Source organism: Mauremys mutica, chromosome 3, assembly GCF_020497125.1.
Source record: "Mauremys mutica isolate MM-2020 ecotype Southern chromosome 3, ASM2049712v1, whole genome shotgun sequence".
In the NCBI taxonomy this organism is placed as follows: Eukaryota; Metazoa; Chordata; order Testudines; family Geoemydidae; genus Mauremys; species Mauremys mutica.
In genome coordinates this window covers 101,079,166-101,107,012 of record NC_059074.1, presented here as the reverse complement: position 1 = coordinate 101,107,012, position 27,847 = coordinate 101,079,166, and the positions used below count along the sequence as shown (strand labels likewise).

The 27,847-nt window shown below is 47.7% G+C and overlaps 1 protein-coding gene and 1 long non-coding RNA gene across 6 annotated transcripts in view; one reads left to right on the top strand and one right to left on the bottom strand.

Moving 5' to 3' along the window:
* Window positions 1-457: 457 nt before the first annotated feature.
* LOC123367208 lies at window positions 458-20,490 on the bottom strand. 3 transcript variants are annotated; one of them, XR_006578352.1, is made up of 3 exons: window positions 19,879-20,490; window positions 3,049-3,337; window positions 458-2,026 (listed from the first exon to the last, which is right to left on the bottom strand). It is a non-coding gene; the product is annotated as an uncharacterized LOC123367208 (long non-coding RNA). The 3 variants fall into 3 exon arrangements; XR_006578353.1 differs by having other exon boundaries at window positions 3,049-3,317; XR_006578354.1 differs by lacking the exon at window positions 19,879-20,490 and adding an exon at window positions 16,052-16,289 and having other exon boundaries at window positions 3,049-3,317.
* STX7 (syntaxin 7) overlaps window positions 20,032-27,847 on the top strand; it is a 41,165-nt gene continuing 33,349 nt past the window's right edge. The window contains exon 1 of one of the 3 annotated variants that reach the window (XM_045011293.1): window positions 20,032-20,163. The gene's annotated coding sequence lies outside the window, so the exon portion shown is untranslated. Of the gene's footprint in view, window positions 20,164-20,627; window positions 20,747-20,810; window positions 20,931-27,847 lie in introns of those variants that run through there. The other 2 variants (XM_045011294.1, XM_045011292.1) reach the window with 2 other exon arrangements.

Sequence of the window (27,847 nt, the reverse complement as noted above, 5' to 3'; positions counted from 1 at the left end):
GGATGAGACAAACTAGAGGATGGGCAAGGTAGGGAGATTGAAGGATACTTGAGCATAGACTTAAGAAGGTACTGTGGGATTTTCGAACTCACCCAGCATTGGCCTAACTCTGCACCTGTTGAAGATTAAGTCCCACTCTAAATAATATACAAAACACTATGGAGTGTAAATTTGTTTAGGTGTTTTTGCAATACATGTAATTAGCTTCTAAACAGTTTGGGCCAGGGACCAGCTTCCACCATATGTTTGTACAGACCCTAGCACACTGGGGCTGAGATTTCATTAGGCATTACTTTAATACAAATAAATAAATAAATGCATAATAATAAATTACTGTTATTCATTCTGATGAGCTACACGAATAAAAACTGCCTTGGAAACATCAGTTTATCATTTCATACATGTATTAGTTTTATTGTTCAAAACTTAAGATAAAAGAAGCGTAATTAGAGGATAAAGTTCACGCTGGTAGACAAGGCCCTGTGTATCACTTAGGCTCTATAAAGAAAGTGTTCACTAAGAATGTGGGCAAACAGCTGTGAACCATATGTACTACAGAAAGGGTTGCCAGCCTTCCTGGCTAGCAGGAGACTTTAGAATTGGTGGGAGGGGGAGGTGGAAGAGGATGGGCCACACACCCTTGTATGATATTTCAGTATTCATGGCGAATGGCAGCCCTCCTTGGAGAAGAGGGCTGTGACTGATCAATCCTGAGACCTCTAACAAGCACTCAGAGTTTTATATTGCAGAATGTTCAGTGGAACTTTACATGCCCAGCCAGTGCAGCAGGGTCTGATCAGTTCAACAGCACATTACTCTGTTTCCAGTTCACTTTCAGAACACTGTACACTGTATGGAATAATCCTCCTCATTTCAGGCACTGGGAAAGACACACCTCTTCCTGAAGCCTTTCCCACAATAAGGAGGAATACAGACTGGCCTGGGGTCTGAATTTCAGAGATGCTGAGTACCCACACCTTCCATTGACTTCAAAAAGAATTTTGGGGGCCAGTACTTCTGAAAATCAGCCACCCCCTTGTTTTTCCTCTTATTCCCCTTAGTTTTCCTCTGCCTAATATGGGCACATGAAACATGATTTTGCCTCAAGAGGAGCAGCGAAGATGGCACATAATCAGACAGTTATTTAAACCTGAACGCAGCACCCAAATGCTACAGGGCTGGAAGCTCTAGCAATGAATAGATGAGACAGTCTGACAGATAATATTGCTTAGAAGCATTTATCTTTCGCTTCTCTTGGGGCGATTGGGTTTGTATTGTGATTTTCCTCTCCTCAGGGCCGATGGAGAGGAGGAGTGGGGAAGCCGGTACAAATTACCTGGGCCCAACGGTCTGGAAAGGGGCCCGGGGCCTGGCTTTGGCGACTCTGTTTAGCTTTGCTGGGGGGCCCGAAAAAAATTTTCACTGGGGCCCAAACCCGGTCTCGGCAGCCCTGCCTTTCCTCCCATCCTGTGACATCATTCTGGCAACAACAACAATTGGTTACAAGGAAGAATACTATCAGTTAAATATTTCATGTATTTTTATCGGTCTTGTAACGTAAAATAGCTGCTGCAGATGAGAAGCCAGCACCATGTGCTCACTCGGAAGATCTCCATGGGCCACCGACAGCCTGGAAACCACAGTTTGGGAACCTCTGCTTTATAGCACAAGCATTACACACTACCATAAGAAGACATTAAAAGTAGACAGAGCTGTCCATATGCTGTGAATCAAAGTAAATTGTCCCTCAAGTTCCAAAGTCTCTTCTCTGAAAAGGACATTTTTGATCAAAAATACAAATCCAAAACAAAATACTGATAGGTATATTGCATTGAGAGAAGGGATTCTGATCTCAGCTGAGTCTGTGAATCAGGAGTGAGTGTACTGATTTCAGTACAGTTATATTGGTGTAAAACCAATGTGAGATCAAAATGAAGCCCAAGATATTCAGCTAGCAGAGGAGAGCAGTATAACGTCACTGTTGTGCCATCTAGTGGATAATACTGGGTTATCCTGAATATTTCAACTGTAAGAAAAAACAAACAATACAAATAGCAGCATTAAAATCATGGCTAATCAAAATGAAATATTAAACTCATAATCAGCTTGCATACAGAATTTATGTAGTGTATGATAGCATTTTTATTTTTAATGTATAAAAATATGAAAAAGCACCTATCCCTGCTCACTTGAATTCCAAATAGCTGGCATAAAGACCTCACCTAAGCCCTGCCAATCTACTTTGTTCCACCTCTGGGATGACTCCTCTCTGGCATGCTTTAATAAATATGACTAAACACTATCACATTGTTTAAATTAATTGAAGAGTAGGCACAGGGTCTGAAACAGTCAACCAGATGGAAGAGTGTTGTGGAATGAGTATTGATATCAGAACTTCAGCTAATGTTCTTGCCTTTGTTTGGGTTTTTCTTCTAAGTTTTTGAACTTCCTCTTAGTGTTATTGTATTGTGGTAGCACCTAAGGGCTCCAGGCAGGGATCAAGACTCCACAGTGCTAGGCACAAACACAACAACAACAACAAAAAAGTTTCTGCCTTGCAGTGCTCACAGGTTAAGTAACAGCTGTCACTCTGCTGTATTTACATAAGAATAACATATTTGGAAGGGTTTTTCTCATCTTTTGATAAAAGAGACAGACTCTAATTTCAGACTCTGAATGAACACTTTATTCTGAAAATGAAAAAGGCAGTGATGAGAATATTAAGATTCTTGATATCCCCATTAGGAAACAATAATAAAATTGTAGAACTGCCTAGAAGCCTAGGTTGACTGGGAAGCTAAGACAGTGGGTGGAAACAACTCTCATTAAATATTGGAGACAGGAGAGGGTGGAGGTCTGAACTGCTTTGCTAACTACCAGGCTCCAGGACCCGTCCTGCAGGGTTTCCAGGCTCATGCTTTGCAGTCACAACTCCACAGTAAGAGAAGTACAGGGCTGGAATGGTGAATAGTCTGCCTGCTTTCTTAGGGATCAGAGTCCAGCTGTATAGAAAGATTCCAAAACTGGAGACTAAGATAATCTGCTCACCCTTTGGGAAAGAGAACATGTGTGTGTAGAAGCTGAGTTCTCTTAAGGTGTGGCCCCTCTTGTTGTGGAGGCTCTCTGGGAGGGCATGTGGACAGGCTCCTCTATCCGCTTGCAGTTGAGATCTATATCGGCAATTGTTGGGATAGGAAAGGAGTTGGATCTTCTCTCGGGTTTTGGATTTGCTTGTGAGGGTCTCTAAGATAGCTGGGGGTTGGCACTTCTCTTCCTTTCCTCCTCGGCATTAGCGCCATTAGGAGCTCTTTAATGACCTGAAATTCAAAAAGAAATCCTACAAAAAGGGGAAACATGAATGAATTGCTAAGGAGGAAAGAACAGTATAAGCATGTAGGGACAAAAACAGAAAGACTATGGCACAAAGTGAGTTACACCTAGCAAGGGACATATAAGACAATAAGAAGAGGGTCTTTAAATACATTAGGAGAAAGAGAAAGGAAAATGTTGGTCTTCTACTTAGCGGGGAAGGAAGTGAAGAGGGCATTGAGAGGTCGAAGAATGGGATCATCTTCTCTTTGGTACTAATTGTCCCATTTTGGGAGGTCCCTGTGGGGAGAGCAGTAAAGGTGCCTCTTTCCTGATTCTGGCACCCTTCTCTTCCTGGGAACTGGCTCCATCTATGGCTGAGCATCTGCTCCTTTCTTCCTGCACTCTGACTTCCCACCTGGGAAGGGCCTTTGGAAGGATAGAAACATAACACAGGAATGATCTTACTGGAGTAGATCAATAGTCTATCCCAGATGTGGGGAAACGATGGTCCGCAGGCCACACCCACAGAACCGTCCTGCCCAGCCCCTGAGCTCCCAGCTGAGGAACCTAGTCCTTGGCCCCTCCCCCGCAATGCCCCCTCCTCCGCAGCCGGGCCGCAGTCTGGCCTGCCGCTCCCGCTGGGGAGCGTGGGGCGTGCAGCTGGCTCTGGCCGGGTGTCGTGGCTGCGAGCTCTGCTGCTGGTAAGGGGGTGGGGAGCGAGGGGGTTGGGTAAGGGAGCGGATGGTCTTGGGGGACATTGAGGGAGGAGTGGGAGGTTGGATGGGGCAGAGGTTCTGGGGGGGGTGTGGACAGGGGATGGGGAACAGGGAGGGTTGGGAGTGAGACTCCAGGGGGGCCTGTCAGGGGGCCTGTCAGGGGGCCTGTCGGGGACAAGGAGGGATTCCAGGGGGCAGTTAGGGGTGGGGGGTCCTGGGAGGGGGTGATTAGGGAATGAGGAGCAGAGGGCGGTTGGATAGGGGGTGGGAATCTTGGCAGGGGTGTGGATAGAGGTCGGGGCATTCAGGGGACAGAGAGCAGTGGGGTTGGATAGGGGCGGTGGCCCTGGGAGTGGGGAGGTGAGGGGACAAGGAGCAGGGGGGTTGGATGGGTTGAGAGTTCTGAGGGGGGCAGTCAGTGGGCAGGAGGTGGGAGGGGGCAGATAGGGGGCAGGGGCCAGGCTGTTTGGGGAGGCACAGCCTTCCCTACCGGCCCTCCATACAGTTGTGCAATCCCGATGTGGCCCTCAGGCCAAAATGTTTGCCCACCCCTGGTGTATCCAGTCCAGTGTCCTATCTCTGACAGTGGTCAGTATCAGATGCTTAGCGGAAGGTGAAGAAATGCCACAATGGTCAACTTTGGAATAATCAGCCCATAGGGTGAGCTTCTTCCTGTCAGGAATCAGGGCCTGCAGCAGAGCCTGGAACCACTGAGTTGACCTATAGCTGAAGACCCTGATTAACCAGTCCCTCTGTCCAAAAGAAATCATCAGGCCTGCTCTTAATATCAGCAGCACCAGGCTAGCAGCTGCTCAACAATTATGCCCGCAGCTGCAGTTGTTCCTGTGCCTGCCTTCTTCCCAACATTGCACCAGCCCTGCTTCTGCCTTATTCCTGCCAAGATCAAGCCTGCTCCACCCCTGTTCCCGTTTGGTTCCTGACTCCGGCTCTGACTCCTGGTTCCTGATTCTGGCTCTGACCTTCAGCTCTGACTCCTGATACCAGCTCAGACCCTTGGTGCTGTTCCTGGCTTCTGACTCTGACTACTAGGCTTGACTCCCTCTGCGCCAATCACTAGGCCTGATCACCCGTAACCCAGTTTGTGACAGCTTGAACACCAGCCCCTTGAAAGAGAGAAGGGATAAGTGGGCATCCTGCAGGACCTGCAGACTCAGGTTGCTGTCCTGCAGCCACAGAATGTGGCACTACAGACACAGGCTATGCTGCCCACAACTCCAACTCAGGCCCCTCAAGAACCAAAAATTCCCCAACTGGACAAGTATGCCAGCAGCTGCAGTAAATTCTTTGGGTTGCTGAATTAGTGCTGGCTCCTATTTCTGCTGCACCCATAGTCATTCCCCATGAACCAGTCCCACATGGGACTTATCATCCCTCTGACTGGGGGAGGCCTTGGCCCGGGTCTGTCCACTCTTGGAGAAATCTAGCCCTCTCCTGGACCAGTTTGAGAATTTTGTTCAAGCCACGGCATTGCTTTTTGATGACCTGAGTCACATGCATACAGCAGTGGCTGCACTCCAGATGTTGCGGGATGGGTGCCAGCCAGATGCTAATTATGCCATGGCATTTCAAAGCCTGAGAACAGACACGGAATGGAATGAGGCCATGCAGCACTATCACTACTGGCTTGACCTAGATGATGAGTTCAAAGCAAGCTGGCATGGGTGGAGCCACCAGCCAATCTGGAGACCCTAATTAAACTGTTCATTAAAACTGACAACTGCCTGATAGAAAGCCACCAAGAAAGAAGGTCAACTTCCCGACCCCTGCTAGTCTTGCGATCTCTGGTCCGCCAACCATCTGCACCCTCCCCGCAGCCTGAACCTATGCAGCTCAACCAAGCCTGGCCTCACCTCTCCAAGGTGGAGAAAAACAAGTGTTGGGCCTATGGCTTTATGGTGAAGAACTGGAACATGATCTGCATCCTGGTTGGGAAACTCCAAGCCCCAGCCACAAAAGAGGGATCTGGGCTGGGTTGGCGTTTGCCTCCTCACTTTAATACCCTACACCAACATTTTTTTGCTGGTACTTTGGTGATGGCTGGTTGGGCCAAACACACTTCCTACGCCCACTGCAGCTACAGCACCCCATGATGTTGTAGGTTAACCTGGAAGCACTAGTGGACTCTGGTGCCTCAAGCAATTTTATGGCCTTGAAAGTTGCTCAAGCACATAATGTCCCCACCCAGTACAAAGTTCCCCCCAACTTGATATAATCAATTGACAGACATCTTTTTGGGCCCAGTCACACAAACTGCCCCCCTAGAAGTCACTACACTTCCAGGTCCCGTGTAATTGAGAAATCCTTCCGTTTTGATTGATCTATATGCACCATTCCCCAGTTGTCCTCAGTATTCCCTGGCTCATTACCTGTGACCCATGTATCCTCTGGCAGACTGTCGTGTCTGGAATGTTGCATTTTAGTTCATCATACTGCCAGAAGACTTGCCTCTCAAATCCATAGACCAGAAATCCTCTACAGCTCTGCCTGTCTCCCAGGATCCTTGGCAACTGCTGCGGCCTCCCTAACAGCTTCAGTAGTACCCATCAAATACTGAGATTTTGCTGACATGTTAGACAAAAAGAAAGCTGACATCATGCCACCTCACTATAGTTATGGCTGTCCCTTCGACCTCCAGCTTGGAGCAGAGGTCCTTTTCGGGTGTATCTATTCTCTCTCAGAACCTGAGCTACAGACTCTCTAGAGTTATCTCCAGGAAAGCCTGAAAAAGGGGTTAATCCATTCCTTCAAGAGGCTCCTACTTTCTTTGTGGGTAAGAAGGATGGCTCCCTGTGGCTTTGTGTGGAACAACAGGCATTAAAAAGCATTACTACCCAGAACTGGTACCCATTACTCCTTGTCAATGAGCTCTTTAAAGGACTCCACTCTGCAAAGGTCTTCACTAAGTTGGACCTTTGTGGAGCTTATTCCTGGTTTGGATTTGAGAAGGAAACAAATAGAAGACCGCCTCTCGGGCATAGTACAGACACTGACTAATTCGATATGCCATTTGGCCTGTGTAATATACAAGTGACTTTCCAACAGCTCATTTGTGATATCTTTAGGGACATGCTACACCAATTTGTATTTTTTACCCCAAGGATATCTTCATTTTTTTCCAATGATCCAGTTCTTCACGACCAACATGTACGCTGTGTCTTAAAAAGACTCTGCCAAAAATCACCTGTATGCAAAGCTTGAGACGTATGAATTTGACTAGGAGACAGTTGAATTCCTTGGGTATATTGTCTCCCCCAAGGGACTAACCATAGACCCATGCAAGGTGACGGCCATATCTGACTGAGCCACTTGGAAGGACAAATGAGAGAGACAGCAATTCCTGCATTTTGCCAACTCTTACTCGCAGTTTATCAAAGGGTTTTCTAGCCCTGATGACAGAGCTTCTGCAAGAAGGATCCCGGTTCATCTGGTCCTTGGAAACTCAGTCTGCCTTCAATTAGCTTAAAAAAAAGTGTTTACTTACCACAGTACCCATCCTTATCCCTCCAGACCCCACTAAACCATTTACAGTGGAAGCCAACACATCAGACTTTGCCATAGTCAGTGTTATCCCAACAAGCTGGCCCTTGTAGCCAACTTCCTCCCTGTGTCTTTTACTCCTGAAAGCGAACCCCATCAGAAAGAAATTATGATATCTGGAACAAGAAGCTGTTGGCTATCAAGGTGGCCTCTGAGGAATGGTGTCATCTCCTGCAGGGAGCCCAGTTCCCAGTCCAGGTCCTTACAGGTCACAAGAACATTGAGTACCTCAGAAAAGACAGACACCTCAGTCAACACCAGATCTACTGGTCCCTCTTCTTTGCCCGATTTGACTTCTTGGTAACTTTGGGGCCAGAAACGGAAAGGTGGACACTATGTCACACAAAGATAAGTATTTCAAACCTGGCAGAAAACTCCCTTCCAGAGTTCTTAAGGCGTCCAAGGTGTCTACTGACCTTTTGTCAACAGGTCAGTAGACAGTAGCCTGATATCCTCCATTCATTCTCTGCTGCCTAACAATCTGTTTACAACCCAGGCCCTGGATGATGTAGATGCCCAGCCTGACTGCAGGATGATGTCCTCTATTACAGGGATCACATGTCCCAAAGGGATAATTTAAAGACCTGAAGTCTAGGCTATGTCATGACATGCTGCTTGCTGGTCACTTAAAACCAGGATCCAAGTCTTGGATTGGCCTGAGGAATTTCTGGTGGCCGGGTCTATGTGCTTACATCAAGGAGAATATAAAGTCCTGCAGACTCTGTTCTTGAATCAAGCGCCTGTGCTCAAAGTCACTCAGCTCCTTCCAGCCTTTGCCCATTCCACCCCAGCGCTGGTCTACCATATTTATAGACTTAATTGTGGAGCTGTCTTGCTCTCGTGGGCTTACAGTGATCCTAGCCATGTTTGATCTCCTAACAAAGATGGTTCATTTTGTTCCATGCTACACCCAGAACAGCTACCTTCCCAGAAAGGGCATGTCTCTTCCTAGAGAGCATCTGTCACCACAGATTACTAACCATCATCACATCAGACCTGGAACCCTAATTCATCTCCCATTTTTGGTGACAGTTTCTCAAACTTCTTGGCATAGAATCCCTCAGCTCATTTGTCTATTACCCTGAAACCAATGAGTAGAATGAGTCAACTAGATTTTGGAACAGTATCTTTGCTGTTTTTCTAATTAGCAGCAGGATTACTGCTTTACCCTGCTTCACTATATGGAATTTGCCTATATTAATACAACCCATGCCTCCACCCAACAAAGCCCATTCTTTGCTTTCATCCTTGTTTTCATCCAGACATACCATGAGTTTCCTGATACCTGCCACTGCAGACTTGACTACCCATCTGTGCAAAGTTCACTAAGAACTCAAAGAACATTTGAGATCTGCTAAAGAAACTTACAATCAATATGCTGACCAGAGCCACCAGACTGCACCCAACCTTGCCATAGGGGACAGAGTTTGGTTATCCATAGAGAATCTTAAAATCAACCTGCCCATCAGCCTACCTCGACCATCAGTACCTGGGCCCATTCAAGATCTTGGAACAGGTCAACCCAATAACATTCAAGCTGCAGCTACCTGAACCCCTAAAGAGCCATCCCATAATTCATATCTCCCTTCTAAAGCCTTACATTGAGAACCTCTTCCTGAACTGCTCCAACACACTGCCTGTCAGGAATCAGAGCCTGCAGCAGAGCTGGTCTCCAGGCAGCCTCATCAGTACCATTGGCCTGCAGCAGGCTGCCTGATTAACCATGCCACCTGATTGGCTGCAGAGGCCAGTAGGCTAGCTCTTAAACCAGCAGCAGCAGTTGCTGGCTTCTCAACGTGCATACCCTCCCACCCTGGCCCCACTGTGCCTACTCCTGTGTTACCTTGTTCCTGCTGCTGCTTTCTACCCAGCCTTGCCTGAGCCTCTGTCCTGCCCCGTCTTGAACCCCTCCTGGCCCGATACCCTGCACTCTCCAGTTCCTGCCCTTCAATTTGAGCTCCTGACTACGGACTCTGGCTCGACCCTCGGCTCTGATATCCAGTTTCTGCCTTCCAGTTTGACCCTTGGCTTTGGCTCCTGACTACTGATAATGTCTCTGACCTTGACCAGGAGGCCTGTCACCCGCTCCGACCATGAGGCCTGCTGCCTGCTCTGACCCGAAACTAGACCATCCTCATCCCAGTCAGTGGCTACTGCCACTGCCCATGATGGTTCAAGGGCTAGAAGAACATTTGGTCCAATGAAGTCTTAACTCCCAGCAAGTTAGGGGGAAACTCCTGGTGAACTGGGAGGACTATAGTTCAGGCAGCTGGGAGCTGGTGGAGAACATCCAGGTCTTGGACCTGCTATGGACTTCATCTAACATATCCAGAGAAGCCAGACTCCTAGATCCCTAGGAGGTGCCCTCAAAGTGGGGATGGTACTGTCAGGAATCAGGGCCTGCAGATGAGCCTGGAACCTGCTAGTTGACCTACAGCTGGACACCCTGATTGACCAGATCCCCTGATTGGCTGCATCACCAGTAGGGCTGTCAAGCTATTAAAAAATTGCAATTAATTGTGGGATTAAAAAATTATGATTAATTGTGCGATTAATCACATGGTTAAACAATAATAGAATACCATTTATTTAAATAGTTTTGGATGTTTTCTACATTTTCAAACACGTTGATTTCAATTACAACACAGAATACTAAGTGTAGAGTGCTCACTTTGTTCTATTTTTGAATGCAGTTTTTCTTTTGTATAAAATTCTACATTTTGTAAGTTCACCTTTAATGATAATGAGATTGCACTATAGTACTACTATGAAGGAATTGAAAAATACTACCATTTTTACAGTGCAAATATTTGTAATCAAAATTAATAATATAAAGTGAGCAGTGTACACTTTGTATTCTGTGTTGTAATATGCAAACTAGATACAATCAATTTAGGCTTGAATAGAGACTGGGAAGGGCTGAGCCATTGAAGTATTCTCACACTTATCTTGATTATCACTTCAAAAGTTTTTTCTCTTACTTAATTGGCCTCTCAGCATTGGTAAGACAACTCCCACCTTTTCATGCTCTCTGTATGTGTGTGTATATATATCTTCCATTCTATGCATCTGAAGAAGTGGGCTGTAGCCCACGAAAGCTTATGCTCAAATAAATTTGTTAGTCTCTAAGGTGCCACAAGTACTCCTGCTCTTTTTGTGTTGTAATTGAAATCAATGTATTTGAAAATGTAGAAAAAACATCCAAAATTACTTAATAAATTTCAATTGGTATTGTATTGTTTAACAATGCGATTAAAACGGTGATTAATTGTGATTAATTTTTTTAATTGCAGTAATTTTTTGAGTTAATCACATGAATTAACTGCAATTAATTGACAGTCCTATGCACCAGGACTGCTTTAAAGCCCAACAGCAATACCAACCTAGTGCCTACTCAGAGTTACACCTGCGCTGTGATTGCTCCTGTGCTTGCCTTGATTCAGTCCTGCTCAGACCTTGTTCCCAGCCTCATTCCTCCCTTGTTTCAGTCCACTCCACTGCATAATTCCTGTCTCAGGCTCTGAACCCGAGATCTGACTCCTGGTTCCCAACTCTGTCTCTGACCTTCGGCTCTGACTCCAGCACTGACCCTCCGTGCTCTTCCTGGCCTCTGACTCCACGTTTGATCACTAGCCTGAGAACCAGTGCTCCGACTACTCAGCCTGGCTGCCCCACCCTGGTCCATAACACTTCCTAACACCTGTCAGTTAGTGGTTGTCTTATGCCTTAAAGCACAAGAGTTTATAAACTTCCATTTAAAAAAAATTAATTTAAAATGAGGATATTCACATTATCCATAGAAATCTCATTCTTTTGTGAATCCTACTAATGATATCCTTATGGCAGTAAGTTCCACCGGTTAGTTATATTTGTGTAAAAAAAATATTTTTCAGTTTTAAATTATCTGCCTTTCAATTCTTCTGAAAGTTCCTTTGTTCTTATGAGAAAAAGGATAAATGGAAAGCTAGACAGTTGGCTGTAGCAATCATTCGCCATTTGGTCCGTTCCTGCGTAACAGCAAAGTCTTGATGGCCTGAGAGTCGGAACAGACTCGATGAACCGATATAATAGAGAGTCTGCCTATGGGCTGCCTCCACCCCTCAGTTGGCGGAATTTTATCCCAGATGTTACAAGCCACCCAGAGAATGGCGTTCGCTGGAACATCTTGTGGCACCCTTGTGACATGTCCGAAAAGCATAAGGCGCCGCCTGTGGACAATGGCCCCAGTAGTCTGTAGACCCAAGTGACCATAAACATCTGCATTACAGATGAAGTCATTCCTCTTTATGCCCAATATATGACATTGACGTTTTGTGTGGAAAGCCCCCAGCTTTGTCCAGTCTGAGTGGCATAGTGTCCATTTTTCATAGCCGTACAACAGTATGGGAAGTACAACAGTATGGGAAGTATGGGAAGTACAACAGTATGGGAAGGAAACAACTCAAATAAATCCTGAACTTGGTTGTCATACTAAGATGATGTTGATTCCATATCTGTTGTAAACAGCCCATGGCAGATGCTGTGATGCCAATCCAATGGAGAAACTCCATGTGAGAATTGGAGGAGCAGGCAAATACAGAACCCAGGTACCAAAAGCTGGAAACTGATTAGACGGATTCGTTGTTCAAAGTGAGCAGGGACCAGGCAACCTCCATGTCGTCTGGCAGACTAGTTAGAGCCAAGAAACTGTTGCTGACATCAGTACAAAACCTGTTGGTTAAACCTGGCACACTTCATCATTGCAGAGGGCCAGGGCCAGTGCAAGGATACTTGGCACCCTAGGCGAGACTTCCACCTTGTGCCCTCCCCACCCCAACCCCTCCCCCCAAAGCATCGATTATAAACTTTCAAAAATGAATACTGCATAATATGGCATTGTTCATTAGAATTAATACACGTTCAACTTGAAAACTTATTAATTTCATTATTTAGTCTACATATTTAATGAAAATAAATGAATAACCTGACAGGGTGTGGGGCTGGCTGGCTTCGGGCAGGGTGGTGTGGCAGGGGTTGGCTGGAGATAAGGGGGTGCAGGGCTGGCTGGAAGCAGGAGACGGAGTGTGGCAGGGGTTGGCTGGAGACAGAGGGTGCAGGGCTGGCTGCAGACAGGAGGTGTGGGGCTGGAGGCAGGGCAAGGGGTGCGGGGCTGGAGGCAGGGCAAGGGGTTCAGCAGGGGCTGGCTGGAGGCAGGGGGTGCGGGGCTGGATGCGGGCAGTGCAGGGGGGTGCGGGGCTGGATGCGGGCAGGGCAGGGGGTGCAGCAGGGGCTGGCTGGAGACAGGGTGCAGGGCTGGCTGCGGGCAGGGCAGGGGGGTGCGGCAGGGGTTGGCTGGAGACAAGGAGTGCGGGGCTGGATGCGGGCAGCGCAGGGGGGTGCGGGGCTGGCTGTGGGCAGGGGGTGCAGCAGGGGCTGGCTGGAGACAGGGTGCAGGGCTGGATGTGAGCAGCGCAGGGGGGTGCGGGGCTGGCTGTGGGCAGGGCAGGGGGTGCAGCAGGGGCTGGCTGGAGACAGGGTGCAGGGCTGGATGTGAGCAGCGCAGGGGGGTGCGGGGCTGGCTGTGGGCAGGGCAGGGGGTGCAGCAGGGGCTGGCTGGAGACAGGGTGCAGGGCTGGCTGTGGGCAGCGCAGGGGGGTGCGGGGCTGGTTGTGGGCAGGGCAGAGGGTGCAGCAGGGGTTGGCTGTGGGCAGGGCAGGGGTGTGTGACAGGGGTTGGCTGAAGACAGAGGGTGTGGGGTTGGCTGCGGGCAGGGCAGGGGTGTGGCAGGGGTTGGCTGGAGACGGGGTGTGTGGCTGGCTGTGGGTAGGGCACAGGGTGTGGGGTTGGCTGGAAACGGGGTGTGAGGCTGGCTGCAGGCAGGGCAGGGTGTGTGGGGTTGGCTGGAGACAGGTGCGGGGCTGGCTGCGGGCAGGGGGTGCGTCAGGGGCTGGCTGGAGACAGGGTGTGGGGCTGGAGGCAGGGCAGGGGGTGCAGCAGGGGTTGGCTGGAGGCAGGGTGGCAGGTACCAGGGCCGTCCCTAGATATTCTGGGGCCTTATGCAGTCCCCCCGCCGGGGGGGGGCATGGTGCCCCCAGCCTCTGTGGGGGGAGGGTGCTCGGGGGGGTGCCCCAGGCTTCCGTGGAGGGGGGGGGGAAGCAGGGGGGTGGGGCTGGCTTTGAGGGCAGGGGGGAACCACCCCCCAGCACTCACCGGCGGCGCGGCTGGGGATGGGTCTCTGCACTTCCCCCCGCCAGTGAGTGCAGGCCCGGCCCAGCTGCAGAGCTCAGGGGAGTGGGGGCGGGGCTGAGCAGGGGCGGAGGCCCTGGAAAAGAGCCAGAGCAGCAGGGAGCAGCGCGGCGCCCCCGGCGGTCAGAGGAGGAATAACATCACTTCCTGTCCGGCTGGCCGGAGCTGATCAAAGCCGCAGCGCCGGGTGAGCATCCCAGACATTTTGGGCACCGCTTTTTGGCGCCCTCAAATTTTGGCACCCTAGGCAGCCGCCTAGTTTGCCTAATGATTGCACCGGCGCTGCAGAGGGCTTACCTGCTCGCTGAAGCATTAACACCATATGGGCGACTAGATGGTGATCTGTGTTTGCCACGCATTCCACACCACGATATACTCAACACACAATAGGCATCTCTTTGCCTCCTGTAATGATGCGGTCCAACTCCTTCTGAGTGATGCCATCACGAGAGATCCATGACATCTGGTGTAGGCATCGCTGCTTGAACCATGACCCAAGATAGGAAAGATTCTGGGGGGCCCAGAATGTAAGCAAGTGGTGAGAGTTATCACTGGGTGTGCCTGAACCATCTGTTCAAATCCAGTTCACAGAAAGCCAGTAACTGCATTTAGGTCACTCAGGATCAAGAGATTATCACATAGAGGGACTGTAATTGGAACATCTAGTATGTAATCATAGAAATGATCTTTAACTGAGTCAGATTCCTCTGTTGGCACATAGACTAGTATGAAAGTGACATAACCGTGCAGATGTTTAAGACACGCAATAAGTAAATGAGGAGACACGGGTGTCCAAGTTGTCAGTGTGGACTTGGCCTTGTCTCGCAGTCGTAGTGCTACCCCATATAAATGATTGTGGCTGCCAGAATACAGAAGTAATCTTTCACCTCGTGACATCTGTAATCTATCAGCCTTGCTTCTGTTAGTCCGGCGACTGATATACCAAGCTGATCCATTTCGCGTTAGACAGCGACCTGATGACCATGCCTGTGAAGAGTTCCAACGTTCCAAGCTGCAATTTTGGTGGACTGTCAGAGATCCCAGATACAATTGAAGGCATTGTAGGGGGGAAGGAGAGCCCAGCAGTTTGAGCATTGGCCTGCTAAACCCAAGGTTGTGAGTTTAATCCTTGAGGGGGGTCACTTAGGGATATGGGGCAAAATCAGTACTTGGTCCTGCTAGTGAAGGCAGGAGGCTGGACTCAATGGTCTTTCAGGCTCCCTTCCAGTTCTATGAGATAGGTATATCTCCATTTTTTATTTTTTTTATTGTCACAATGTATTACAGACATGCCTGCCAACATCAGAGGACACACATTCCAGGGTGAGAGAGGGCTTTGGCACAAACCCCTCATGCTTGCACTGAAGGGAGATGGCACCGACAAGGCATCTACAGCTGAAAATAAGGCAGGGCTTTAACCCTGGTGCTGGGTTATTCATGGTCAAACAAGGGCAAACGATTATCCCAGGAAATACCTTGTCCTACTGGGATGAGACAGAGGCACAGTAATGTGACCCTTTTCCTGGTCTACCAGTACTGGCTTCATGCTGTGCAACCTGAGACATTGAGTCTTTCTCAGCAACTTCCTTCACCTCAGGTAGCTAGGTGCCCTGAATCTTCACCACCTGTGTTAGCCATCATTTTCAGAGTTCATGTTGGATCTGTCCACCTTTGTATAATACCCAAGATAATATTTTGGACAAGCCTTCATCACTGATGGCATAGCTCCAATGAGCAACCCCCTACTTCAGATGTTACACCTCCTCCACCACCATGAGGTACAGATCAGACTTAGCGGGGGGGTGTCTTCTCTAAACTACAGTCTCAATCTTGTCCATCTTTTGGTACTTGTGACACAATTAAGGTGGGCCCCATCCAGCGTGGGGCAAGTGCACCCGCCTTCCTCGGGGAATAGGGTCAGGTGCATGAGCTTATTTCCCCCAACTCAAGTCCACACATCTGGGCTTAGCTGTGGGGTAGAGTGGCCCAATGGCCAGAGTCTACACAAACCCCCTGCTCATTCAGGGTAGTACAGCCTAGTGACCAGAGTCCATGAAACATGCCCCCTAATACCAGGGCAGTGTGGCCCAACGGCCAGAGTTCATGGGGGCCACTGGCAGCCCAGGTAGGGAGGCTCAGGCACACCCAACTTGACCATGCCCTGACCCAGGGTCTTAGTACTGGTCAAACAATCAACTACCTGCTCAGCAGGTAGTCCCACCGAAACACACTGAGCTTACCTCAGCAGGACATACCACTCCAGCACTGCCCCTGGGTCACTTCCTACCGTAGTCTCAGGCATTGTAGTCCAGGAGGCTTTGGGATCTCTTAGTTCCCCAGCACCGGCCACTCCCTGAGGCTCCATGTGCTGCTGGGGCCCAAGGCTGTGGTCCACATCTCCACTCCCTTCTGGCACAGGCTGGACACCAGTCTCAGCAAGCACTCCCAACACATAACCTTCCCCTACCAGCATCTCCTCCTGACTGAGCTGGGCTGCTTTCTTTTATACTGGTACAGCTGGAGCATGCCCAGTAGGGAGAAAGGGGCATGGCTTCCTCAGCCCACAATGTGGCTTTAACCCTTTCCGATTCGGTGCGGGGCAAGTGCGCCCCGTCACAGACCTCTAATAATGTATCTCTTGTCTCCAATCCCCTTGTATTTTTGCTATATATATATAGATGAGGTGGCAGAACTGAACACAGAATTCCAGGCAAGGGCATCAAATTGATTTATGTAAAGGCATTATCACTTTTTCAGTATTATTTTTAATCCTATTCCTTATGTATTCTAACATTATATTTGCTTTTTGATTGAGCAAAGGTTTCCATTATATTGTCTACTTGTATACTCTGGTCTTTTTCCTGAGTGAATACAATTAACTTAGAACCCGGTAATGTGCATGATTAGTTCCAATTACTACTTCCAGTATGCATTATCATGCATTTGTCACCACTGAATTGTGGTCTGTCACAGGCATGAAATTAAGACCCTGAAAATAATCTCATGAACCTCTGCAGCCTCAAACACTTATCAAACAATTTTCTCTAACTGGGTGTATTTGGTCAGTGTCTGAAAGCCATCTGGAACAGTATCTATGTGCTTCTAGTAGATTGTAAACTATTTGGGGCAAAGAAAGTCTTTTATTTTATATATGTACAGTACCCAGCACAATAGGGCCCAAATTCTGATGCTGCATGCTGGGATGAAGACACTGTTCCCTTCACCCTACCTATGAAAACCCTTCTAAACACTGGAGTAAATTGCTTAGGGAGATTGTGGAATCTCTGTCATGGGAGGTTTTTAAGAACAGGTTAGACAAACACCTGTCAGGAAATACTTAGCCTTGCCTTGAGTGCAGGGGACTGGACTAGAAGACCTCTCAAGGTCCCTTCCAGTCCTATGATTCTATATGTCTCGTACCAAAACTGTTCTTTGCTATCTTCTCTCCAAAGGGAAGTGGACCAATATTTCAATTTGAAAATCTGTCCATGTTAGCTGTATCTTTGTAGTCAAATCCCAAGATCTTTTGTTAATAATCTGAAAGTCAAAGTATGTTCACTGAAACCTTCACTAAGGTTTGCAAAACTTTTATGAGAACTGAGGATAAGTTTTTCATAAACCTTGATGGAGTTTCAAAAAGAATCATTTCCTTCCCTGTACTGTATTAGGGAAGTTCTCTAAAAAGTGTGTAGGTTGGGTGTGGGAGGTGTTAAACACTGTGGTACAAGCCAAGTTCAGCTCTGAGAATTTCTATTTATTCATTCAAATTCTAAACTCGGTGTGAAACTCAGAAGGTGCAAGCACAGGATTAAATAAAACAACAAAAGGGCTCCTTGAAACTTTTAACACTTTAGCACAGATTTAAAGAACACACAAGATGAAATCTTTTAGTTTTCCACAGTTCTGCCAATGCATCTTTACCAGCTCTAACATTTCTGGCATTATATTTTTAAAATAACCAAGGAAAGATTAAGTATCAGAGGGGTAGCCGTGTTAGTCTGGATCTGTAAAAGCAGCAAAGAGTCCTGTGGCACCTTATAGACTAACAGACGTTTTGGAGCATGAGCTTTCGTGGGTGAATACCCACTTCGTCAGATGCATCCGACGAAGTGGGTATTCACCCACGAAAGCTCATGCTCCAAAACGTATGTTAGTCTATAAGGTGCCACAGGACTCTTTGCTGCTTTTAAGGAAAGATTACAAATTTGTTTTCATGTATTTTCATGGAAAATATTGCTGTTTATTTTCAAGACTTAAGTGTTAACTGACTTGGAGTTTTGCACCACTGATTTTTTTTCCCCAAATCCTCATATTCTATTCATTATTTATTCAAAATGTAATGACTGAAGAAATCAAGATTTGTAACAGATTCAGAGGTAAAACCTTAGGGGTCAAGGTTAGGCACAGACAATGTGGGTGGGCAACAGGCAGAAAGCTAATGTTGTTTATGGTTAAGGCTATGAGTCTGTCACAGAAGTAATGGATTCCATGACTTTCCGTGACCTCCGTGACTTCTGCAGCTGGTGCTGGGCCAGCAGCAGCAGTTTGGGTGTGTGTGTGGTGGGCTAGGGAGTTAGGGGAAGGGCGCTTATCTCAAGGTGGGGGGATCCCCGGTTCCCACGGCCCTGCCACTCCTAGGCGGAGAAGAGGCCAGAGGGGGGCTCTGCACCACACACTGCTAGTGCCTGCAGGCCCCTCCCCTGCAGCTCCCATTGGCTGTGGTTCCCAGCAGCTGGCACTCGTGACAAGAGCAGCGCATGGAGCCTCCTGACCCCTCCGCCGCCTAGGAGCTGCAAGCACGTAGAGCCGGGTAGGGAGCCCCTGCCAGCCCTTCCCTCCCAGCAACAGCGAGGGTCCCAGGCCACGCTGCCTGCCCCCCACCCTCCCACCAGCAGGGTGCCCTGGGCCACTTCTCCCAGCACCCGTAGTGCCCCCGCCCAAGTTTTAGTCACATGTATTTTTAGTAAAAGTCATGGACAGGTCATGGGCCATGAATTTTTGTTTACTGCCCGCGACCTGTCCGTGACTTTTACTACAAATACCCGTGACTAAAACGTAGCCTTATTTATGGTGCCATCAGCCACCCTAGCGGGTGTGCAGTAACAAGTGGGGCTGGTGTTGAGACCTGGGCTTCAAACCCAAGTGGAAGAGATAGCCCAGAAAGAGTGTGGTGCATGTGGCAGCTACTTATACTGTGGCATTGTGCCTCACTGTGCCATCCTGCTGGGGGAGTCTTGTTCCACATCACCTTGTACCCCAGGCTCCTTTGCACTGGGACAAATTAGCTCAAGGGGGATGATAATCAGCCCAACTCCACAGTCAGGAACTTTGCTGCAGAAGATGAGCCCCAGGCCATACTGCAGGGCTGTGCTCTACTCTTAGCTGTAGCATCCCTGCTGAGAGAGAGCTGGCTGGGTAGTTAAAGGGGTAAGAGATCCCAAGCCATGAGGCTCTAATCCTCTCAGGATCCCTTATGATGATGCCTGCCTGTGGGCAGGGGCAGCGAGTTGTATGGGCCCGTGGTGCCTGTGCTCCAGCAAATTCAGGGCCCATGGGCCCCGGCTCCACCAATGTTCGGTGCCAGGTCACTCTCCGAGCCACACCTGCCGCCCCTGCGTGCCCCCTCCCCCGAGCATCCTTACCTACCCTGGGCAGCAGGGGGGGGGGGGGCTTGAGTGAGTGTTGTGCCGGGGGGGGTAGGGAGGGGGCCTCTCCTCCTGAGCTCACTACTGCCAGCAGGTAGAGGGCTGGGGGGAGTCCTCCTCTCCGGCCCCCCCACCCCAGCCCTGGGGCAGCCTGCCTGCTGCACCCCAAACTCCTCAGCCCCACACCCCCTCCTGCACCCCAACTCTCTGTCCCAGCCCAGAGCTTCCACCCAGCACCCAAACCACCTCCCGCACCCCAACCCTGAGCTTGCACCCAGCACCAAAACTCCCTCCCAGGGCCCGCACCCCTCCCACAGTCAAACTCCCTCCCAGAGCCTTAGGCGGGTGTGGGGTGAGGGCAGGACTCGGACCCGTTCTGGGCACCGCCACCACCAAAAGTTATACAAACCTGCCGCCCCTACCTGTGGGGAGGTACCTGCTTCCCCACTATGGAGCCGCCCCAGCAGCTCCAGGCAGCGGCACCCACGTCTCAGCCCGGTAGGGGGCGGAAAGCTGCTGCTGTCGTTGTCACTCGTCGCTATAGGGCCAAGGCGAGGGGGCGGGGCCGGCGTGCTCAGCCCCGCCTCTTTCCCCGGGGACTTGTGCCGCAGCAGCCGGGGGAGCGGCCGGTCAGCTGAGCGGCGGCGGCAAAGGCAGTGTGGGGTCCGGAGCCCAGCTGTGCTGGGAGGCAGAGCCGCAGGGGCCGGGTAAGAGGCGCTCCGAGGAGCCTGGGGCGCAGCGGGATTCGCCTTTCCCTGTGGGTGTCTCGGGTGGGCGCCGCCCTGTTCCCGAATAGCAGCAGCAGCTGCTCCGCGGCAAGGGGGGGCAGCCGGGGCCGCCCTGCCGGCGAGGCGGGGGCGGCGGGGGGGTGCCCCGAGCCCCAGGACTGCCCGCGGGAGAGGGAGGGGCCGTGCTGACGCTGAGGCGGCGGCGCTGCCCGCGGGAAGGGGATAGTTCCGCATTCCCGGGGCCCTCAGCGGAGTTGCTGCAGTTCCGTGCGCTCTGCATCTCCCCGCAGCCGGCTGGAGAGAGGGCAGCCCCAGGGAGCGTGGAGGGGGACAACACGCCAGCCCGCCTCCTCTTGGACCGCTTTCCCCGAGCCAGGAGTGGCCCATGGCGGGAACGTGCCGTGCAGGCCCAGTGTGTTCGGCGAGAGACGCGTTCGGGTGCGGGCAGTGCTTGTAAAGTGCAGACGTGCCTCATACTTCCAGAGAGAGAGGCTTCACACGTGCCAAGCCAAAGACCCCTGGCCCCTTCTGTCTTCCTTAGCAGCCCTGCAGGGTTGCGATGGTAAAGAATCGCGGCGTTCCTTTCTTCTGTCTGCGCAAGGAGCGTCATTAGAATCATGAAATCAGTGCTACCCCAAAGCTGCTATTTCTCTGCTTGAGCGTGGAACTTCTGCCTAAATCTTGCCCAGCTCTCCCACTGTCTGACTTCCTGCTATAGGTTTAAAGAACATCATGCATCCGACGAAGTGGGTATTCACCCACAAAAGCTCATGCTTCTATACGTCTGTTAGTCTATAAGGTGCCACAGAACTCTTTGCTGCTTTTACACACATCCTTGTATGTATCCCGTTTTAGGGGTTGTCTACACAAACAGTTTTCAGCAAGCTGGTGCAGAAAACTGTCTTGCAGTAGCCTACTGTGCACCAACTGTCTATGCGGAAACTACTACCAAACACTAAAGGGTTCCTTGTGTACTTTAGTCTGCTTCCATTTCAAACTGGGATAGAGCAAAGCACACAACTGAGTTTTTAGTATGCAGCGGCACGGTCCATGGTGTGGGTTTACACCCCAGTGTGCTTCAAATAAGTGTGGATAAGTCCTTTTCCCATACTTCCCCTTCACCCTCTGAAAAGCAGGAGTTGTAGTGTTCTTGGGAAGTTGCTGGACTTTCTGTGTGCAGAAAGTTAGCATGTGAAAGCCTAAGGAAGTGAATCTTTCATGTTGTGTTCATTATCTCATTCAAGATTTGTGCTGTGATGCGTATGTTTTTGTGTAAATAAGCTAACGTGCTCAAAATCTGCTTGGCCTGCTGTCACATAGCTACATGTAACATATCAAAAATTATCCTATGTTCCTACAGAGAGATGTGGGTCTCAAATACATTAATAGATTCCAATGCTAGAAACAGACAATTATGATCATCTAAAGATAAACACAGGCCATAGAATTTCCCCTAAATAATTCCTAGAACATATCTTTTTTTTTTTTTTTAAATCCAAAAACATCCAATCTTGACTTTAAAATTGTCAGTGATGGAAAATCCACCCTGGCCCTTGGTAAACTGTTCCAGTGGTAATTGCTCTCACTGTTAAAAAATTTATGCCTTTTTCCCGTTTGAATTTGTCTAGCTTCAACTTCCATTGGATCATGTTGTTGTTTTTCTTTGCTTGACTGAACATTCCATCATTAAATACTTGTTTCCTCATGTAGGTACTTCCAGACTGTAACCAGGTCACCCCTTAACCCACTCTTTATTAAGCTAAATAGATTAAAATCTGTGAATGCAGTCTTAAAGTGTGCTGAGGGTATACACTTTCCTTAATACTATCTTTTCAAAGTAATGGTTTTGCTCTTCTGTTACTTAGGGTTGTTTGCCCCGAAGTTTATAAAGTTTCCTCTTGAAGAAGCTAGTGTTATATTTTATTTAAATGGCTTATTTAGGACAATTTTCTGGTGACTTGTACTTTATTTATATTGTAGTAATTTCCAGAGGTCCCATCAGGGCCCAGTTGTTCTAGGTGCTGTACAATTAGCACAATTTTTGGTGAATTTTAATACAGATGATATCCAGTGGCCCTTGTTAGTGCCTAATTCCTTACATGCATCAATCCTGTTATTTCAGTCCTGGGCTGTATCTGAATAAAGCATATTAACGGAGATGGAAATATTAAGGTTATGATTTAGTCACAGGTATTTTTACTAAAGTCATGGACAGGTCACGGACAATAAACAAAAATTCATGGCCTGTAACCTGTCCATGACTTACATTATAAATACACCTGATTAAATCTTGGGGAGGAAAGGGGGTCAGCTGCACTGGCTTCTGCTCGCTTGGTCCTGGGGACTGCCTGAGCAGTGGCCGGTGCGGCTGGCCCCAGGGATGCTCCAGCAGCGGCCGGTATGGCTGTCTTTGGGGCTGCCCCAGCGACTAGCTGCAAAGCTGCTCCAGCAGCGGCTGGTGTGGCTGTCCCCAGAGCCACCTGAGCAACTGGCCCTGGGAGACCCTAGAGTCAGCCATGGTGGTGGCTGCAGAAGGCATGGAGGTTGCAGAAGCCACAGATTCGTGACTCTTGGCTACACTGGCGCTTTACAGCGCTGCAAGTTTCTCGCTCAGGGGTGTGAAAAAAAACATACCCCTGAGCGCCGCAAGATACAGCGCTGTAAAGCGCCAGTGTAAACAGTGCCGCAGCGCTGGGAGCACGGCTCCCAGTGCTGCAAGCTAATCCCCACGGGGAGGTGGAGTACGTGCAGCACTGGGAGAGCTCTCTCCCAGCGCTGGCACTGTGACCACACTCACACTTCAAAGTGCTGCTGCGGCCAAGCCCTATGACTTCTCTGACCTTCATGACAAATATGGAGCCCTAATTATAATTTAATGGGTATGTGTGTTAGTTTATTTTACTTAATTTTCTGTGCAAATTAGGTGCATCCTGCAGGCTCCTGGCATGATGCCAATGTGATCTTTGTTGAAAAATTTGTATACCTCTTTCCTACAGTATGAGAACAAAATATTGGCAGTATCTAGGAACAAAAGTTAAATTGATGTATCTGGTTTTATTTGCATTTCAGAGTGGACAATAAGTAAAATCAAAGTTGTTTTTTGTTTTGTTTTTGTTTTTTTTTTAAATGGGAAAACCTCAGAGCAAATGTTCACTAAATGGATATATTCATACATTGTAAGATTGCCAGGATAAGTGTACAAACAGTGCAAAATAGTCAACACACTGACCAATTGAGGTGCAGTATATTTTTGGACAAGGATTACTGATATATGATTCACAACTGCATTAGTTGTTGAAGGAGAACAAAGTGTCTGAGCCTGGTATTAAATAAACAAATGCTGCTAGTAAAAATAATCAAATCATAAATACCCTAAACTAAAACTGAAAGTAAGTTGTTCTGAAACAATTTAGTGAGGCTTCCCCTAAATGCACAAAATGGAAACCATATCCTTCCATAAAACATTGTTTTGCCTCATGTTTTTCATATTTAGCTATTTCCAATTAACATTACTTCCATGACTTACATTGAGGACAGGTGGGTTTTTACATGTTAGCAGAACTAACTTTAATCTGAGGAGGAGCTCTTAGAAACAGAGCTGTTTATACTTTGGTATTTCCCAGAGGCCCTAATTGTGATCAGGGCCCAACTATGCTAGATGTACAAATATGTACAGATGTTAACTGCCCCAAAATGAGTACAGATAAGAAATCTGATATTGCAAGATAAACTGAAGTTTCTTATTACGTCATATTTTCCTCCACCCTTTCTTTGTCTTCACTGTCAACTATACCAGCTTTACTGGCTCTTTGTTTTCTTCTTCCATTTTTGCACCTTCTTCCATGCGTGCGCTCGCTCGCGCGCTCTCTCTCGCTCTCTCTCTCTCTCTCTCTGAACTCCTGATTCTATTTAGCCAGGCCTCCAGTCAATTTCTTTTTGTTCAAATCTATCCTAAAGACTCAGTTGTTGTGTGAGACTTCCAAAAGCTAACACAGTTAAATGTCTCCTCCATTCAGTATGACTTCAAAAGAAGGGAAAAGTGGGAAGGAAGGGTGGGGGGAGAAAATAATGGTAAGGGCAGTATTTATTTTTTGTTATGAATCACCAGTGCTTAATAAATATTACATAACCAGTGTGACTGATTCCAATTCCATCCTGATTTAATTCTGGAGAAGACGCCTACTAAATCAATTAACCTATTGCACAATCTGATAACAAGCAAGTTTAGCTTTTTAAATCTTCATACATTCACCTGGGTGTTGAAGTTAGGAGGTTCATTTTTTTTTCTTCTATGTGTGTCTAGTATATCTTATGAACTTTGAATAGAATTACCTGGATGGCTTGATCCTTAGGACCTTTTAAAATACACAATAGGATATATGTTTTAAATTTGAATTGAAAGGAAGTAAAAACATTGCAAACTCTCCTACCATTTTAACTTGATAACTGGATCAATTTGTTTCACTAAAATAGCAGCAGGCTGACTTATTTTATTCACTTTGCTCTCATGCTGCAATAATAATAATGGGGAAAAGTGAGGTTTTCAGTGTCTTTAAAACTTACTTTCTTCTCAAATGTCTCAGAACACATAACTAGTGCCCAGTACCTTTAAGGTATGGAAACACGTGTGAGGATGGTACCAGAACACTCCGGTACTAGCACATTCCCCACAGATAACAGGAACATGCTGATCCATCCTAAAGACAGGGGCAGGAGGGTAATATCATAGAGTTGTTTCGTTAGAGGCGGCACCTTAAGAGTAGAGGGGTTGCGCCCCTATGTGTCAGGAGTGATGTGTGTGTTCCTGAGTGGATGTCTTTTTCTGGCCTAGAGGGGCAGTGGTAAATCCTGCCACTGACTGAGCCGGTCCATTGTCAGGGAACACATATGTACTAGCAGAACTGTAGACATCTGATCCGGGGAGCTAGAGACCACTTCATTTGGCAATAAATCTGGCCAGGTCATTGGGGGTTCTCTCGGAGTCTGCTGTGTCAGCAATCTGCAGAGCCGGGGCTGCACGCAGAGGGAACACACATGCGCGCATCTGACTGTTATCAACATTGAACAGCAGAGCACCACACCGGTGTCTTCTGATAACACTTCTGTATTCAAAAGCTGATCATAAAAAGGGATTTGGTTTTTAATTTTTAAAGGGAAAAATAACAGTTTTGTTTACATATCAACTCTGGGTTGAGTACTCCCTCACTGGAAAAAATACTGAACTCTAATAAGGTTAAATGTTTACTCATAACTGCTTATTGCTAAATATTAGCAGTCAATTGTGAGGATATGTCTGACTCACTCCTAGACCTAGGGAATGTTTGTAGTACAGTGTAACATACTGCTCTCATCCCTTCACTTACTTTTTATTTGAGAAGAACAGGAGTACTTGTGGCACCTTAGAGACTAACAAATTTATTTCAGCATAAGCTTTCGTGGTATTTAAGCTCATCCGAACAAGAATTTGTGTTCTTTTAAAAAAAATAAAATAATTACCTATTCCAAACTGACCACTAAAGGCAGTAACAGGTGCTGGGCTGGCATGGATGTCACTGTCGGTTAGATTCAAGAACATCTCAGTTGCCTTTTATTTTAATATATCAAAATATTATACAGACAGTGGTGAAACCTGTATGAATGAGGAGGATTGAGTAATGCTTTGTTGAATTACCATGAGTATAGCAAGACAATAGTCTTTCTACAGCTAAGGTTGCAACAGAGGGTTGTCAACTCTGACTGAAGCTATTCCGAGAGATATTCCCCTCCCCACCTCCAACACGACCTAATGTCATTTTCTTAAAATTGCTTTCAGTAGTCACCAGGAGATCGATGCTGATTCCGGGAGACTCTGGGCCAACCCTGGAGGGCTGGCAACCCTATTGCAACAGGTTCCATTTTGATCCAAATTTTCGTCTAAATTTTTTGTGCACCTGTTTAAAAAATATTAATGGTTACTGATAGTGAGGACTATTTTAGAAAATTTGAAGAAAGTGAAGCAAAATACTTTTCCAGTTAAAACTTAAAAATGATACTTCTTTGAAAAATGGTCAAGTGTGTGTGTCTTTCTCTTGTCTTTACATTTTGAAAATAGTCAAATTACAACCCCAAAATTGCTTGGGGTGGAGCTGATTCTACCACCTTTACACTGAATAGTACCTTACTCAGCAAGGAGTCCCACTGATTTCTCTAAAGGTACTTACTGAGTAAAACTCTGATCCTGCAAGGCTCAGATATGCTTAACTTTAAGCATGTGAGTATTTCCATTGAATTCAGTGACTGCTTGTATGTTTAAAATTGTATGTGGATAAATTTTTTGCAAGCTCAGGGCCTAAATGTCACTTAAACTGTAAAGGCCTTGGTAAATAGTTCTGATTATGTCGTACATAGGCTAGTTTTCAAGAAGAAAGACGAGGCATGAGACTAAATAATTGAAACTGATTTCTTTTGGGGGGGAAATATTTTTGTTGTCAAAGCTGAAATCTAAAACTTGCTCTGTGCTTCTCACATCAGTGCTTGTCATAGTGAGCTTTTAAATGTGAATATTTTCTATTAAATGTGGAGTTCTGTGCCATGTAAGGGAAGGAAGTCCAGGCACAAGGCAGTTTTTAGCATGTAAGTCCTAACAAGAACCAATGGCTGGAAGCTGAAGCCAGACAAATTCAAGTTAGAAATGAAGTGCACATTTTTAAAAGGGAGGGTGATTAACCATTGCAACAAACTACCAAGGGAAGTAGTAGTCTCCATCTCTTGATGTCTTCAAATCAAGACTGGATGCCATCCAGAAAGGTATACTTTAGTAAAACAAGTTATTGAACTCAATACAGGGGTAACTGTATGAAAATATGTATCCCAAAGATAAGGCTGGAAAGCAGAGGAGACAGTTCTTCAGTCAGGGGTTAGCACCTGAGAGAGATCTGTCTCAAGGAAACTAAGGACTATTGCAAACATTGCTACATTCTGGTTTGAATGGAAAGTGCCCTTCTCCAACCTTGCCTTCTCAAAGAACAATATACAGCATATTCACTTAAAGTTATGCAGGCAACGCGGTCAAAACATACTTGCTTTATCTTGATCTTGCTGAAGTTGTAGTTAAGAGGTGTGTGTGTGAGAGATTTTTGCAGGGGGAGGGAGTATTGTGGATGATGGTACATAGGAAGTGAAAGGGTGTCTGCTGTAGAGATGAGGTATCTGAGTATTGGTATCGTGATATTAGAGTGGTAAGGTAAAAGACTTCAACTTGGTGTACATTTCTTGGCTTCTTGTTAGTGTGGGGTGGGCAAACTTCTTGGCTTGAGGGCTGCATCGGGTTTCCAAAATTGAATGGAGGGCCTGTTGGGGAGGCTGTGGATCCCCAAACAGCCACATGTGGCCTGGCCCCCGACCTCCTCCACCCCCCCCCGGTCTCTGTCCCCTGATGGCCCCCCTGGGACTCCTGCCCCATCCACTACCCCCTGCTCCCTCACTGCCCCCTGGCACCCCATCCAACCCTGCCTCTTTTCCTGACTGCCCCCTGGGACCCCTGCCACATCCAACCACCCCTTCTCCCTTACTGCCCCCTGGATCCCCTGCCTGCCCCTCGCCGTCCCGTCCAACCCTATCACCTTTCCTGACTGCTCTCCCAGGACCCCTGCCACCATTCAACCACCCCTGTTCCCTGCCCTCA